The following is a 12,915-nucleotide window of genomic DNA, read 5'->3' on the forward strand; positions in this document are numbered from 1 at the left end:
GAGTAGGCCTCCTCTGGGTATTCCTGATTCCGGCAAATGAAGTTCGCCTGGCTCTCCCACTGAGACCAGACAAAGCAGTTCAGCCAGGATAATGGATTCCACAGATAGGCAACAGTTTTATGGACTGCTGAAGCTCTAGTTGCTGGGGTACTCACATGAAAACAGAGCTGCACATTTGCTACGCATGTGTGGGAGGCCTAGGTCCAGTCTACGTACACTCTTTGGTTGGTGGTTCAGTCTCTGAGACTTCCCAAGGATCCAGGTTAGTTAACACTATTGCTCTTCCTTTGGAGTTCCTATCTCCTTTGGAGTCCTCAATGGTTCTCCTAACTCTTCCATAAGAGTCCCCAGACTTGACCACTCTTTGGGTATGTGTTTCAGCATCTGTTTCAGTCAGCTGCTACATGAAGCCTCTCAGAGGACAGTTAAACTAGGCCCCTGTCTGCAAGCATAACAAACAGAGTATCATTAATAGTGTTAGGGATTAATGCTTACCCATGGGATAGGTCCCAAGTTGGGCTGGTTATTCGTTGTCCATTCTTTCAGTCTCTACTCTATCCCCCATGCCTGCATTTCTTATAGAAGGACAAATTTTGGGTTGAGAGATTTGAGGGTAGGTTGGTGTCCCTATCTCTCCAATGGGGATCCTACCTGGCTATAGGAGGTGGCCCCTACAGGTTCCATATCTCCAGGGCTATGAGTCTCAGCTAAAGTTATCCCCATAGACTCCTGGAAGCCTCCCCTACCCCAGGTCTCTGGCACGTTGTAGAGATGTTTACCACCATCCACCTACACCAGATCTTCATTCACTTTCTTCTATCTCTGGCTCTTATCTTTCCCCACACCCAATCCTAACACCTTTCCCCCTCTTCCAGTAGGGAGGTAGACCTGGAAGGGGATGGTGACTAAACTGTGAAAAAAGATTAAATGATAATGATGATGATGATGATGATGATGATGATGATGATGATGAGTTCATGAGGTAACCCAAACCATACCATGCATAAGGATATGCATAGTATGAACTCATTTGTAACTGGACATTATCCATATAGTACAGGATATCCACAATACCCTCGACAGACCCAAAGAAGCATAACAAGAAGGAAGGTCCAAGCAAGGATGCTTGAATCTCACTTAGAAAAGGGAATAACATAGTCATAAGAGGCAGATGGTGGTTGGAACTGGTTGGGAGAAAGGGATGGGGAAGGCCACACCTCCTAATAGTGCTACTCCCAAGCCAAGCATATTTAAACCACCACAAAACCTTTACTGCACATATTTACACATAAATCTTCATCTCAGCCCACTCCATTCAGGTTCCATTCCCCTCTTTTTTCTGTTTGACTATTATAATACAATGGTTTGAAAGAAAATGGCCCCCACAGACTCATTAGGGAATGGCCTATTGGGAAGTGTGGCCTTGTTGGAATAGGTATGACTTTGTTGGAGGAAGCGTGTCATTAGGGGTGGGCTTTGAGATTTCAGATGCTCATACAAGGCCCAGAGGCTCACTATTATCTTCCTGCTGCCTCTAGATCCAGATGTAGAACTCTCAGTCTCATTCCCAGCATCGAGTCTGACTGTGTGTTCCCATGCTGCCCTCCATGATGATAATGGACTAAATCTCTGAAATGTAAGCCAGCCCCAATTAAATGTGTTCCTTTATAAGAGTTGCCATGGCTAAGGTTAGTTCATCAATAACTCATATAATTCTTTTAAATTCAGATGTGGGTTGAGGTATCTATCTTCATATACAACATTGAAGGATAGCTTCTCTTCTCCTCTTCTCTCCTCCTCTCCTCTCCTTTCCTCTCCTCTCCCTCCCCCCCCCCCCACTGTAGATTTCATGTAGCTCTGGATAATCTCAAAAGTTCAAGCCAACCAAGATTGGCATTGAATGCCAAAATCTCCTTTGGGACTTTGCAATGTCTTTTTCCTATACCTGAAACACAATTGCTTCCCATTCTCTCACCCCACCTTTTGTCTTACTTCTTTCTTTAATTATTTTCTTATTCTACTTCCAGAGCTAACAGCACACACTTTCCTAGAAGCATTCATTATCTGATACTATATAGTCAGTAGTTTACAAACTGCAAGTCATGAACCATCATGTGTTGTGAAATCAAAGCTATGTTCATAATGAGTTATTTTATTCTCGTGTACTAGAATGCCATGATCTGACATTTAAGTGGGATGAAATTGAATTGAATCAAATTAAATATAATAAAATAAAATGCATTAGATAAGACTGGTCTTTCAGGACATGCAACTAAGTTTTAGAACAATTTTACTACTATTATAAGTGTGTGTGTGTGTGCTGAGTGTGTGTGTCTGTGCTTTAGGGATGAAAATGAATTTTCACACTATTGTCATAGTTGAAAATAAGTATGAAAATACAAGGTGGGAAAATCATCACTAAACAAGATGCAGCATTTGTACCCATTCACAAATACTAGCATTGCCTTTTAGTAAAATAATCACACTTGGATATTTTCTGAATAACTAATTCAGAAGTATTTGTCTTATAAAATTAAGGAAATACCACAAGGTAAGGCTTAGTATCCATCAAATGATGTATCAAAACGGCCTTTACTTTAAGATTTTTTTCACAACTTTTGTAACTCCTGAAAGTTTCTTTTTCTCTTCTTAATTTGTAAATGCCACTTTCTACTTGACATATTATCAAAGTAATCAATACTGTGATTATCAAGTGCCAGACATTTAATGAATACAGTCCCTTTTTCTATATTTTTCATCTTCCTTAATTCTCAGGTACAATTCCTACTGTGTAAGCAAGCATCTTGAGTTCCTTGCCTTAGTCTTGTGACAGAGGCTTTTCTGGAATAGAAAAAAAATTGTTGTATTTCAAATTATATTTTATATGTACTGTCTAATATAGCTACAATATGCTCATATATAATAGATATATATATATATCATATATATAATCAAACTTTATTGCATCAAAACTTTATTTATTTTCTCCTGAGACATATTCTTAGTTTTCCCATTTATTCTTCAGCAAACCATCTGTTTAGACCATTCTTAATAATGTTAGGATGAACACTGAAATATTCTGAGTCAGGTTTGGAAACGTACATTGTCTTGGCTTATTAGCCAATATAGGATGCTAACAGTTTCTAGCAAAGTGTATCCATACAGAGAGCAAAAGTATGTCTTAAGATCAAATTATGGTTTCTTCAGTACAAAATAGCTGGAGTCAGTATCATGACTCAACTGTTCAGGCAAAACCAATATTTTCCTACATGTCACAAGTCTGTCATCATCACTCTTTAGATGCATGTGTAGGGTATTTTGGATGGTCCATTGAAGAGGTGAGTGGAGAAATAAGGTATCCAGTGCTCAAACCACTCAGAGGAAGATATAAGGCAAGAAATGCTCCAACTGCTAATGGAGGTCTCATTTAAACACAAATAACCATGATTAATAAAATTAAGAGAGTTTCCTCTATACACCAGCACTCACTCATTTTACATCTCTCAGCATGGAAGACCTCTAAAAGAGACCTTTAAAAGCCCTTCTAATCCAAGTAATTCCCAAAATCACCCCCAAAATCATAATTCAAGCACTTACAGTAACCTTTTATAGTTGCTTTTTTGCTTTATAAAGTTACTTAGGTTGGTCCTACAATCCTGACTACAAAATGTTCACTGAAATTGTTCTTAATTTGTGAAATATTATATCTGATTACAAATATGCATATATTTGTATGTATGTATAGTGTGTGTGTGTGTGTGTGTGTGTGTGTGTGTGTGTGTGTGTGTGTGGCTAGTTTATTTTTTGAGACATGGTCTTTCTGTGTAGCCGCAGCTGTCCTGGAAATCATTCTGTAGTCCAGATTGACCTCAAACGCAAAGATCTGCCTGTTGAGTGCTTGTATTAAAGACGTGTATCATGACTGACTGGCTCAGTTTTTTTGAAATTCTATTTAAATGTTTTCTATTAAAAACTAAGCTAATGAAAATCATATTTTAATGACATTTGTCACTTCCTCATTTGTGAGTAAAAATCAGCCCTCTCAAGTTTATCTTTAAAAACATGTTTTAAAACTTATGCCCAAGTGACAATTTTGTTTCCTACCCTTCTATTGAATGGCTTGGATTTTCTCTTCTAGGATTCATCTACATTTGTATAACATTTGGCCCAACCAACATTCTCACCTACTCCCTATATATCAGTGATTAATAATTTTTAAATCAAAGACAAAAATATTAACGTGATTTGACTTTATCACCATGAAATGGGCATCATGCTACATACTATGTATTTCTTATTATATCAACACTTCTGTGTGATATCTCTGTAGTGACAGAAATTAATCTAACTACATGTGCAGGAATATTTGTAACCATTACAAAGAAAAGGCTTCATCCCAGATTCCTAAGAATCATTCCCTTAACGCCATTTCTATCACTGATGACATGTTTGGTGTTGTGCCTAGATCATGTCATTATAAGTCATTTTAATATCCAGCTTTAGCAGCACAGAAATGTGGGTATTTTAAGCTAATTATATCTTCATTAATTTTTATTTTTGGCTTCACTTCAACCATAATGAATTTAGAAAAATTAATTAACTGCAGACAAGATACAAAACCATGATTATGTGAAAGGTCTATATCTAAGACCACATAAGAAATAAAATGTCATCTGTCATTTTAATTTACTCTCCCCTTTTCACTTAACTATCAAGTCGTACCATTCTGACATTAGAAGAAAGATGCTGTGAATAATGAAAGTCAAGAGTTTTTTCTAAATACAACTTTATTTTTACAAAACTATAATAGCATAAATGCAGGTATCATGTAATTTGTTCTTCTTTTCACACCATAAACTTTGCCCAGAAACACACATCAGCTGAACCTGGTCTCTGTTGCCTAGCAACCATCTGACTATTGTATGCCTTAGATGACCTGGATATATATCTGATGGTTAACCCTTATACAACTGAGTTAATTAAATACTTAGAAGTTATTAAGTTTTCTCCATAAGGTAATATTGGAGTTGAATTTCATTTCATTGTTAGATAATTTAAAGGGGTCAATTTTCTTATTAATGCAATTGAATAATTGAATAATTAGAAACAAATATGGTAGGTAGATTTTAAAATAACAATGATGTATTAAAATAAAATAATGGCTTGCATTTCCTCCTCTTGTAGGCTTGTTAATAAAGGCTGCGCATCCTGGAAATGGCTTTCGCTTTCATTACCTAATTTATATGCATACATATTTTGTCACAGTCTCAACATCACAGTAATCAGAAAAATAAGGACAATCATTCACTTTTGTCAATGACAGGTTTAAGCAGGGCTTAAAATAAAAATCAGAAAGACAAACAAGTGCTCTCCTCTGCTAAGCATTCAGGCAAACACCTTAAGCTCTCATGTAAATGTGAAGTCATAAAATTAAGAACTACATCTGTTGGAGGGAGTTATACTTCCAGAAAACTTATTTACTGGATATATTATGTAAACACAAATGAAAGATGAAAATTAACAAGGGAGAGGCAAAAAGTCTTTACAAAATGTGATATTAAATACATGTTTTTCTGCTACTTGGACCTAAAATAATCTAACACTTTGCTGCACTACCCTGCCCAACGTTATCTTCTTAAAGTGTCGGTTTCCACTCCTAAGAACCAGGCATGTTCTCTTGAAGGTCCTCTTAAAAGCTAATTGTTGGTTAAGGTGTAGTGTATATGTGTGTGGGTGCATGTCAATGCATCATGTATGCAAACTAAGAACACAGGAGGAGCAAAAATAGCTAGGGTATTCTTATATTTAAATTTCTTGCATTTCTTTTTCATTATTTCAGAATTTAATCCATATAAACAACGTGGTATTACCCAATCTATTTCCCCTTTAAACTCCTCCTAAGTTCCCATACCACTTTTCCCTAGTTTCATGTGCTCTTCCCTCCCCCCTCCCACCGAACCCATTTAGTTCTGCCAGTTTGAATGTGGGTAGAGAAGCAGCCATAAAGTATTGGCAACCTATCTAGGGCAGCAGCCCTAAAGAAAACTAATTCTTTTTCCCTAACATCATCAACTGCTAGTAACCCCTTAGCTATATGAAGGAATTTCAGGGACCTGTCCCCAGTTCATGGTGGAATTTGGCCTAGCTTGACCTTACACAAATCTCTGTAATTTCACATGTGCACTGGTCCAGTTGTGTCTGGAAAACAGTTTTGTTTACCAACATTTTTTATCAAGAATATCTTTCTATGATAATTAAATTTATCGTGAATATCAATTTAATAAATCTTCCATAATAAATATGACAACATTTTACAATGATTTACAATACTACAAAAATGTCCCTATAATTTACAGATAAAAATTTAATTCTATAGAGGTAAAATATAACAAAATAGCACATAATTGCTTTTGTGACTATTTGAAATATCAGTTTTAAACAGTGAAATCAATTTCTATCATTAGGATAATTTCTATGCCAGTTGGTATTTTTAAAAATCAGTCAAATATTTTTGCTATTCTTTTAACAAAGTAAACTATGTTACTGAATGGTCAGTGGGGATAGGTAAGATGACCACGTTCCAAGATTCTAACATTAATGGGTAAAGAAAGTAAAGAATCTAAAAGCAGAAGCAGAAGTCTGGATTATATATTGTTATTTTTATTTCAGAATAGAAGGAAATACTGTAACCATGGAAAAGAAAGAAAACGCAGCAACTGCAGTGAAGAGGACAGCACAGCACATAGGATAGGGTGAGGGTGAATTTGTGACTAGGAAGGACGGAGAAGAGCTAGAATATTGGTGGAAACACATCATCTGTATTAAAACTGAGGGGTACTAGCAGAGGCATAAACTCACTTTATATATGGCAATAAATAATGGCTGAGATGTTGTGATGGTTCACATTATTGTCTACCCTAGGTCTGGACTCAGCTTGGAGATAGGCCTCTGCGTGTGTCTCTGAGGGCATTTCTAGAGAGATTTAACTGAGGAAGAAAGCCATACCGTGAAGGTGAGTGACAATGAACAGTGTATATACTGGGGACCTACACCAAGTAGAAAAGGAGCACCAAACACCATGCTCTGGTTTCTCTCAGTCCTTTCTCCCTCCACAAGACCTCTCCATCTTCCTTTCCACGATGAACTGTGACCTCTCAACCATGAGCCGAAATAAACTCTTCCTCCTCCACCTTTTGTTTTGTTGCTGTTATTTTTGTTTTTGTCACTACAACAAGAAAGTAACTGCTGCAGACCCATATGGCAGATCTCAGCTCTGCACCCTCTCTCTTTCCATGTTGTCAACCAGATCTTACTGTTAAATGATTTTAAAAAGACAAGCATCTTCCCAAGCATCAACCCTCCAGCAAGCCAAGAGGTTCTGAGTGTGCCAGGGAAGACACACTCTAAACTGTTCTGAGTTCCAGCTCTACCCTGGAATCCAAGCCACACTGTGAGTAGAGAGGCTGGGAAGGAGCCCAGAGTAGCTAAATCATGCATCTTTAAACTACCTCCTGAAAAACTGGGACAGCCCTGTGATTCTTCTGTCCATATTCCTAAATGTGACATACTCAGTATGCAAATCAAAAGGAAAAAGTGGTTATCCTGTGGGATATGGAGAAGAAATAAATTACCTTTTTAATAGGCATAGGGTAAATTTCAGGTGTTTTTAAAACTGTACACTTTTATGTTCACTGGATTTTGATACCAGATAAATCTAGAAACTAGTGTAGGATTTGAAACGTCAGAGCTATATAGCTTTGGGAAAATTATTATTAAAATACTAGATTTCTCTCTTCAGTTGAGAAAAGTAATACCTTATTAAGATGTGCTGGTTAGTTTTATCAACTTGACACTAACCAATGTCTTCTGGGAAGAGGAAGCATTTGTTGAAAAATTGCCTCTGTCAGGTTGGCCTATGGGGCATTTTATTGATTAATGATTGATGTGGCAAGCCCCAGCCCTCTATGGGCAATACCACCCCTAGGCACATTGAGGGTGGGAGAGTTTCTGGGTTATATAGGAAAGTGAGCTAAGCAGTCAGTATGTATATATAAAACACAGAGCATACATATCCATGCAATCAAAGAAAGAAAGCATGTGACCAGGAATTGAAGGACCATTTGCAGATATTCTAATATTATGAAGGGAAGAAATATAATAGGTTTAATTTTACATCTACTCTGCCATCAAATTGATGTGTCAACTCATCTATACCCTATTTAAAAACAGTAGTAAAGTCAGTTACCCTCACATATAAATGAGTACCATGTGACTCAAATAATGTTTATACCATATCAAGATTCACTTGTTCAGCAGTTCCCGAAACATATTTGTTTCCAGTGATTTTCTAACAATTTTTAGACTGAGGAGGCAGTAACTAAGGACAAAGATATCCGACACCAGCTTTCTAATCTAAGCCAGTTTTATTCAGAAGCATCTTTTCTTTCATATTCTACTTTCTAATTTGAAACAGCTAAATTGAACATCCTATTCCCTCATGGAGAGCAACAAAGAGAATTCTAACAAGGTAGCCACAGCTTTAATCAGCATAAAATATCCAAACTCTGAATTGAGCAGGTTAGTCTATAAATCCCAGAGCAAAGTTAATGAAACCAGAATGTTGAATATTGTTACATATATATTCAATGGTAATTGGCCAGGAGTAAGTGTTGGCTTTACACAAGCAATCAAGCCAAAATAATTATATTGTTTAATGTTAGTAAGAATTCAAGCTAAAGGTTAATGGAACAGCTCATGCGTTCAAAGAACACTTATTGAACACCTCCACAGTGCCACGGCATAACCTCTAGGTTAGGAATTACAAGGGTAAGAAGGAACAAGAGAGACACTCTTTGGGTGAAGAGTCTTATATATGGCATAAGAGGTAGACACATACTCTGGGAACATATGAGATACTAGGAATGCATTCTGCTCAGGAATTGAGAATCAGATTTTCTTTTGTAGAGAAAAGCACAATCATAAGAAGTCCATGATAGTTTTGCTTGTGCACATCAGTGGATCAGTTTCTAGTCATATTATTCATTTCAGCAGTGTAATTGGGTGTTTCTGTGCTCTGGACGAGATGAACATTTGAAGTGTAGACTGAGTAAAGCCCAGTGGCCTCCTCTGTGATGACCCTGGTTTACTGTGATGACCCACATTTAGGGAATAAAACAAATGGTGGGGTAAAGAAGGATCTATGCATGAGTGTTTTCTAGCTGGAATATCAGTTTCCTCGTTTGTTTGAACTTGAATTTGTGCCGAACATTACACCATCAGCTGACCTACTTGAACTACCCTGAGTTGCACTAGAATGATACCACCCATGACTGCAGCTTGCTGCTGTAGTACATGAGACCTCTCTGTGTCTATAATCACATAAGCCAGGTCTTTATAACATGCCTGTTTCTGTATAGATGTACATACACATACACTATGGGTCCCACCTAATAAAAAGTATAAATAATACAGATGGATGGGAAGTTGTGTCCCAAGCAAGTTTATGATTAAGGCATTCTAGAAACTAGAAAATCAGCAGTGGGCCTAGAGCAAAGAATGCTGAGGAGAAATCACAAGCCATGGAACTATTAGAAGGAACTGGAGAGGCAGGTGAAAGTAACATGTGTGTCTGCATACATTTTCTACTACTAAACAGAATATCGTAGACTAGGTGATTTATAAATATGATGCATTTCTCAAAAATAGTGAGGTTGGCAAAGTCCAAGAGTCGGCAAAAGTCCCATCTCTTGGGGACCTGATTGCTGAGCTATAACATGGCCACTGTCATCACATAATAAGAAGGCGTATGAGAGAGAGGTACTGAAACAAAGGACACAGTACATACCTATGTCATCCGTTTTTGAGCTAATCCAGAAATGTTGAGCCCTCATGACCTAACTGCCTCTTAAACGTCCCACATTCCCAAAACACTATGCTGGCAGTTTAATTTCCAAGTCACAGCACTGGAATAAACAGTTTTGTCTTTAGTTTGGGGGCATAAATAATCCATTCATGCAATTGTTTTCATGACTGTTCATGATATGAACAGCTTTCCATGTCCCATTGCATCTAGGGCTACAGAATACAAGATACTAGATATAATAGGCTCCATCTTAAATGCCCCCTAACAGACCAATGTAGGCCAAAATAAACCATTCTTCCTTTACTTTGGAAAAATGTCACCAAGAGGGTGACCATGCAGGCTACTGCCAGCAGCGTCTCAGAGACAAAGTTTGGCAAACTGTTTAGAACTCACACCGCATCACCAAGTACCTCAGACGGCAAATGTGGATCCATGGTGTCTAATGTGTGTTCAGCTAAGTTTTGGCCTAGTCTGATCTAAGCCTTTCCTCCCATTTGGAAAGTGATGTTTCATACCTATGCCTCTGTATCTCCAAATTATTGAAGTTGTATTTTCATTTTTCAGCAGTCTGTGGCTGAGTTTTCCCTAAACCTTAGAGAAGGATTTAGACTTCAAACTTCTGAGCACTGCTGGAACAGTTGACTGTGGAGTCCCTTGGTGAAAAACTAAATACATTTTTAACTATAATGTGGACATTAGTCCTTGGAAATCAGGAACAAATATGGTTTAGATTTTAAGCATACTCCAAAAGCCTGTGTGTTAGATGTGTGATCACTAGCCTATGATAAATTGGAAAGTGAGAACTTCATGGGAAAGGGCCTTGTGGGAGAAAGCTTGTCCAGGCATGGCTTTTGAAGGGGATGTTGAAGCACTGGATCCTTTCTCTGAGGTCTCTGCTGCATGATCTCCATGAGGTATACACTCTCATCTTAGCACCGTACCTCACCACTGTCCCAGAAACAACAAAGCCAAGTGATTATAGACTCAAGTATCTGAAACTGTCACCAAAATGACACTTTCCTCCTGTAAGGTGTCTCTTAAGGATTTTTGTTAAAGCAATGTGAAGCTAAATAGCACACTCTAAATTACACCAATAGCTTAACAAATGGATACAGAACAAGAAACGGCATCAGGTAAGGAGGCAGGATTCCAAGCACACAGTGATTCCAAATAAAATAAACAACTGTGGGCACTGTTTCCTTTTATTTATATTTGCATAGAGAAAAATAATGAGTTTGAAACTATAATTTAAATGTCTTCAGCAATGGACATTAAGCAAAATATAGGAATAGATTCTAGAGGGAATCTAGTTAGGATGCAGATAAAAAGTTTCTAAAACATTCTAATAGTAATGCTTAGATACAAAGTTGACCCACTGACCTTAAAGAGAACACTTCTGTAAGGTTTACACATGTTAAACTACTAAAATATGGAGAAGGGTCAGTGGTGAAACTCATGTGTACTTTTCATAATGGATACAAAATTGATGACCAGAAGATTTTGTAATGGACAAGAGATATTTGGTAACAACTGTTCATGGCATTGATGTGCAAAGGCCTGAGTAATTTATTATGACAAGTATTAAAGCAGATTCTGGAGAATGATGTAAAACAGCACTTATTTGAGAAGAAAGTACCAATACGTTATTGTTGCATCACTTCAAGGCAGCACATATGAATGGCTTGTGCCATTCCCTTCTAAATGCGTTTGGAAGATCCAGTGAGCCACTTGTATTGAGATATCATTGTAATTTCACCTCAAGGTAAGATCTGAACTTTTCATTTCAAAGCACTCACAAAGTAAATTTTCATCTTGAAGGTAATCACACAGTGGATTTCATGCATCATATTACATTCAATTATTGTTAAATTGGCTGAACATCGGTGTGTACTATTAATATAATGGATCAGTCAAAAGGCCAGAGAGTGAATTTAAAAATATCAATATCTTAACCATTCATTGCAGACTGTATATCACTATTTCAAATTCCTCTTAAATTCTATCAAAGTAAGCAACAATAAGTCTTAGTTCTTTCCATCCAACTTTTCCATGCTATACAGTGTTGGTTTTCCCCTTCATTGTCTCCTGAAAAGGAACCTACAAAAGCTAGTTCATCCATAAAAATTCTCACAGCATATATTTAAGGTTGAGAAAGAAATGTTTTCTATTTAAAACAAAGAACATTGTAAAAAATAGAATGAGAAAACATGTTAAAATGTAAATGCAACAATTTTAATACTAATGTTTGTCAAATGGCACTATATAACAGATACACTGTCAAATACTTGCTATTTGGAAGAAATTCTTGAATAATAACATAGAGTGATACAGATGAAGTAATTGTCAGACACATAAAGAAAGGAAATAGCATTTTCTAAAGGTCAACACTCCTCCAACATCTTTGCATATATAACTAAATTTATTCTCAAAATCCTTATCCGGTGAAACTTGGAACTTGGTTTCTATAACAGATCTTCTTACACACAGACACACGGACACACACACACGCACACACACACACACACACACACACACACACACACACAAACACAAACACACCAAATCCTTATCCAGTGAAACTGTTTCTACACCAGATCTCCTTACACACAAACACACACACACACACACACACACACACACACACACACACACACACCTTCCATTTTCCTAAACTGAGTTGCTTTGTTTCCAGCACTCTATAGCTTTGTAGGCATGGGTGAGAAATTGGGTCTGAGACAGCTCAAAGTCATAGTGACAAAGCTGTCAAGAGATAAAATTAAAAAACAGAGTTTAATTGTTAATTTACTTTTTAGATGTTATTACTTCTTAGACTTTTTTACTTGAATTATGTCTGTGTCTCTGTGTGGGAGTGTGTGCACATCAGTGTTGGTGCCCACAGAAGCCTGAGGCATGGTGGCTTAGGTCTATTCAACACCAATCCAGGTGTGTAACCACAAGCACTGAGCGATCTCTCCAGCCCTACAGTGTTTGAATATTTATCATATGACAACTATTTCATAAGTGCGTCTTATGAGTAAAAGAAAAGAGACTGT

Source organism: Rattus norvegicus, chromosome 2 (genome assembly GCF_021556685.1).
Source record: "Rattus norvegicus strain SHRSP/BbbUtx chromosome 2, alternate assembly SHRSP_T2T, whole genome shotgun sequence".
NCBI lineage: Eukaryota > Metazoa > Chordata > Mammalia > Rodentia > Muridae > Rattus > Rattus norvegicus.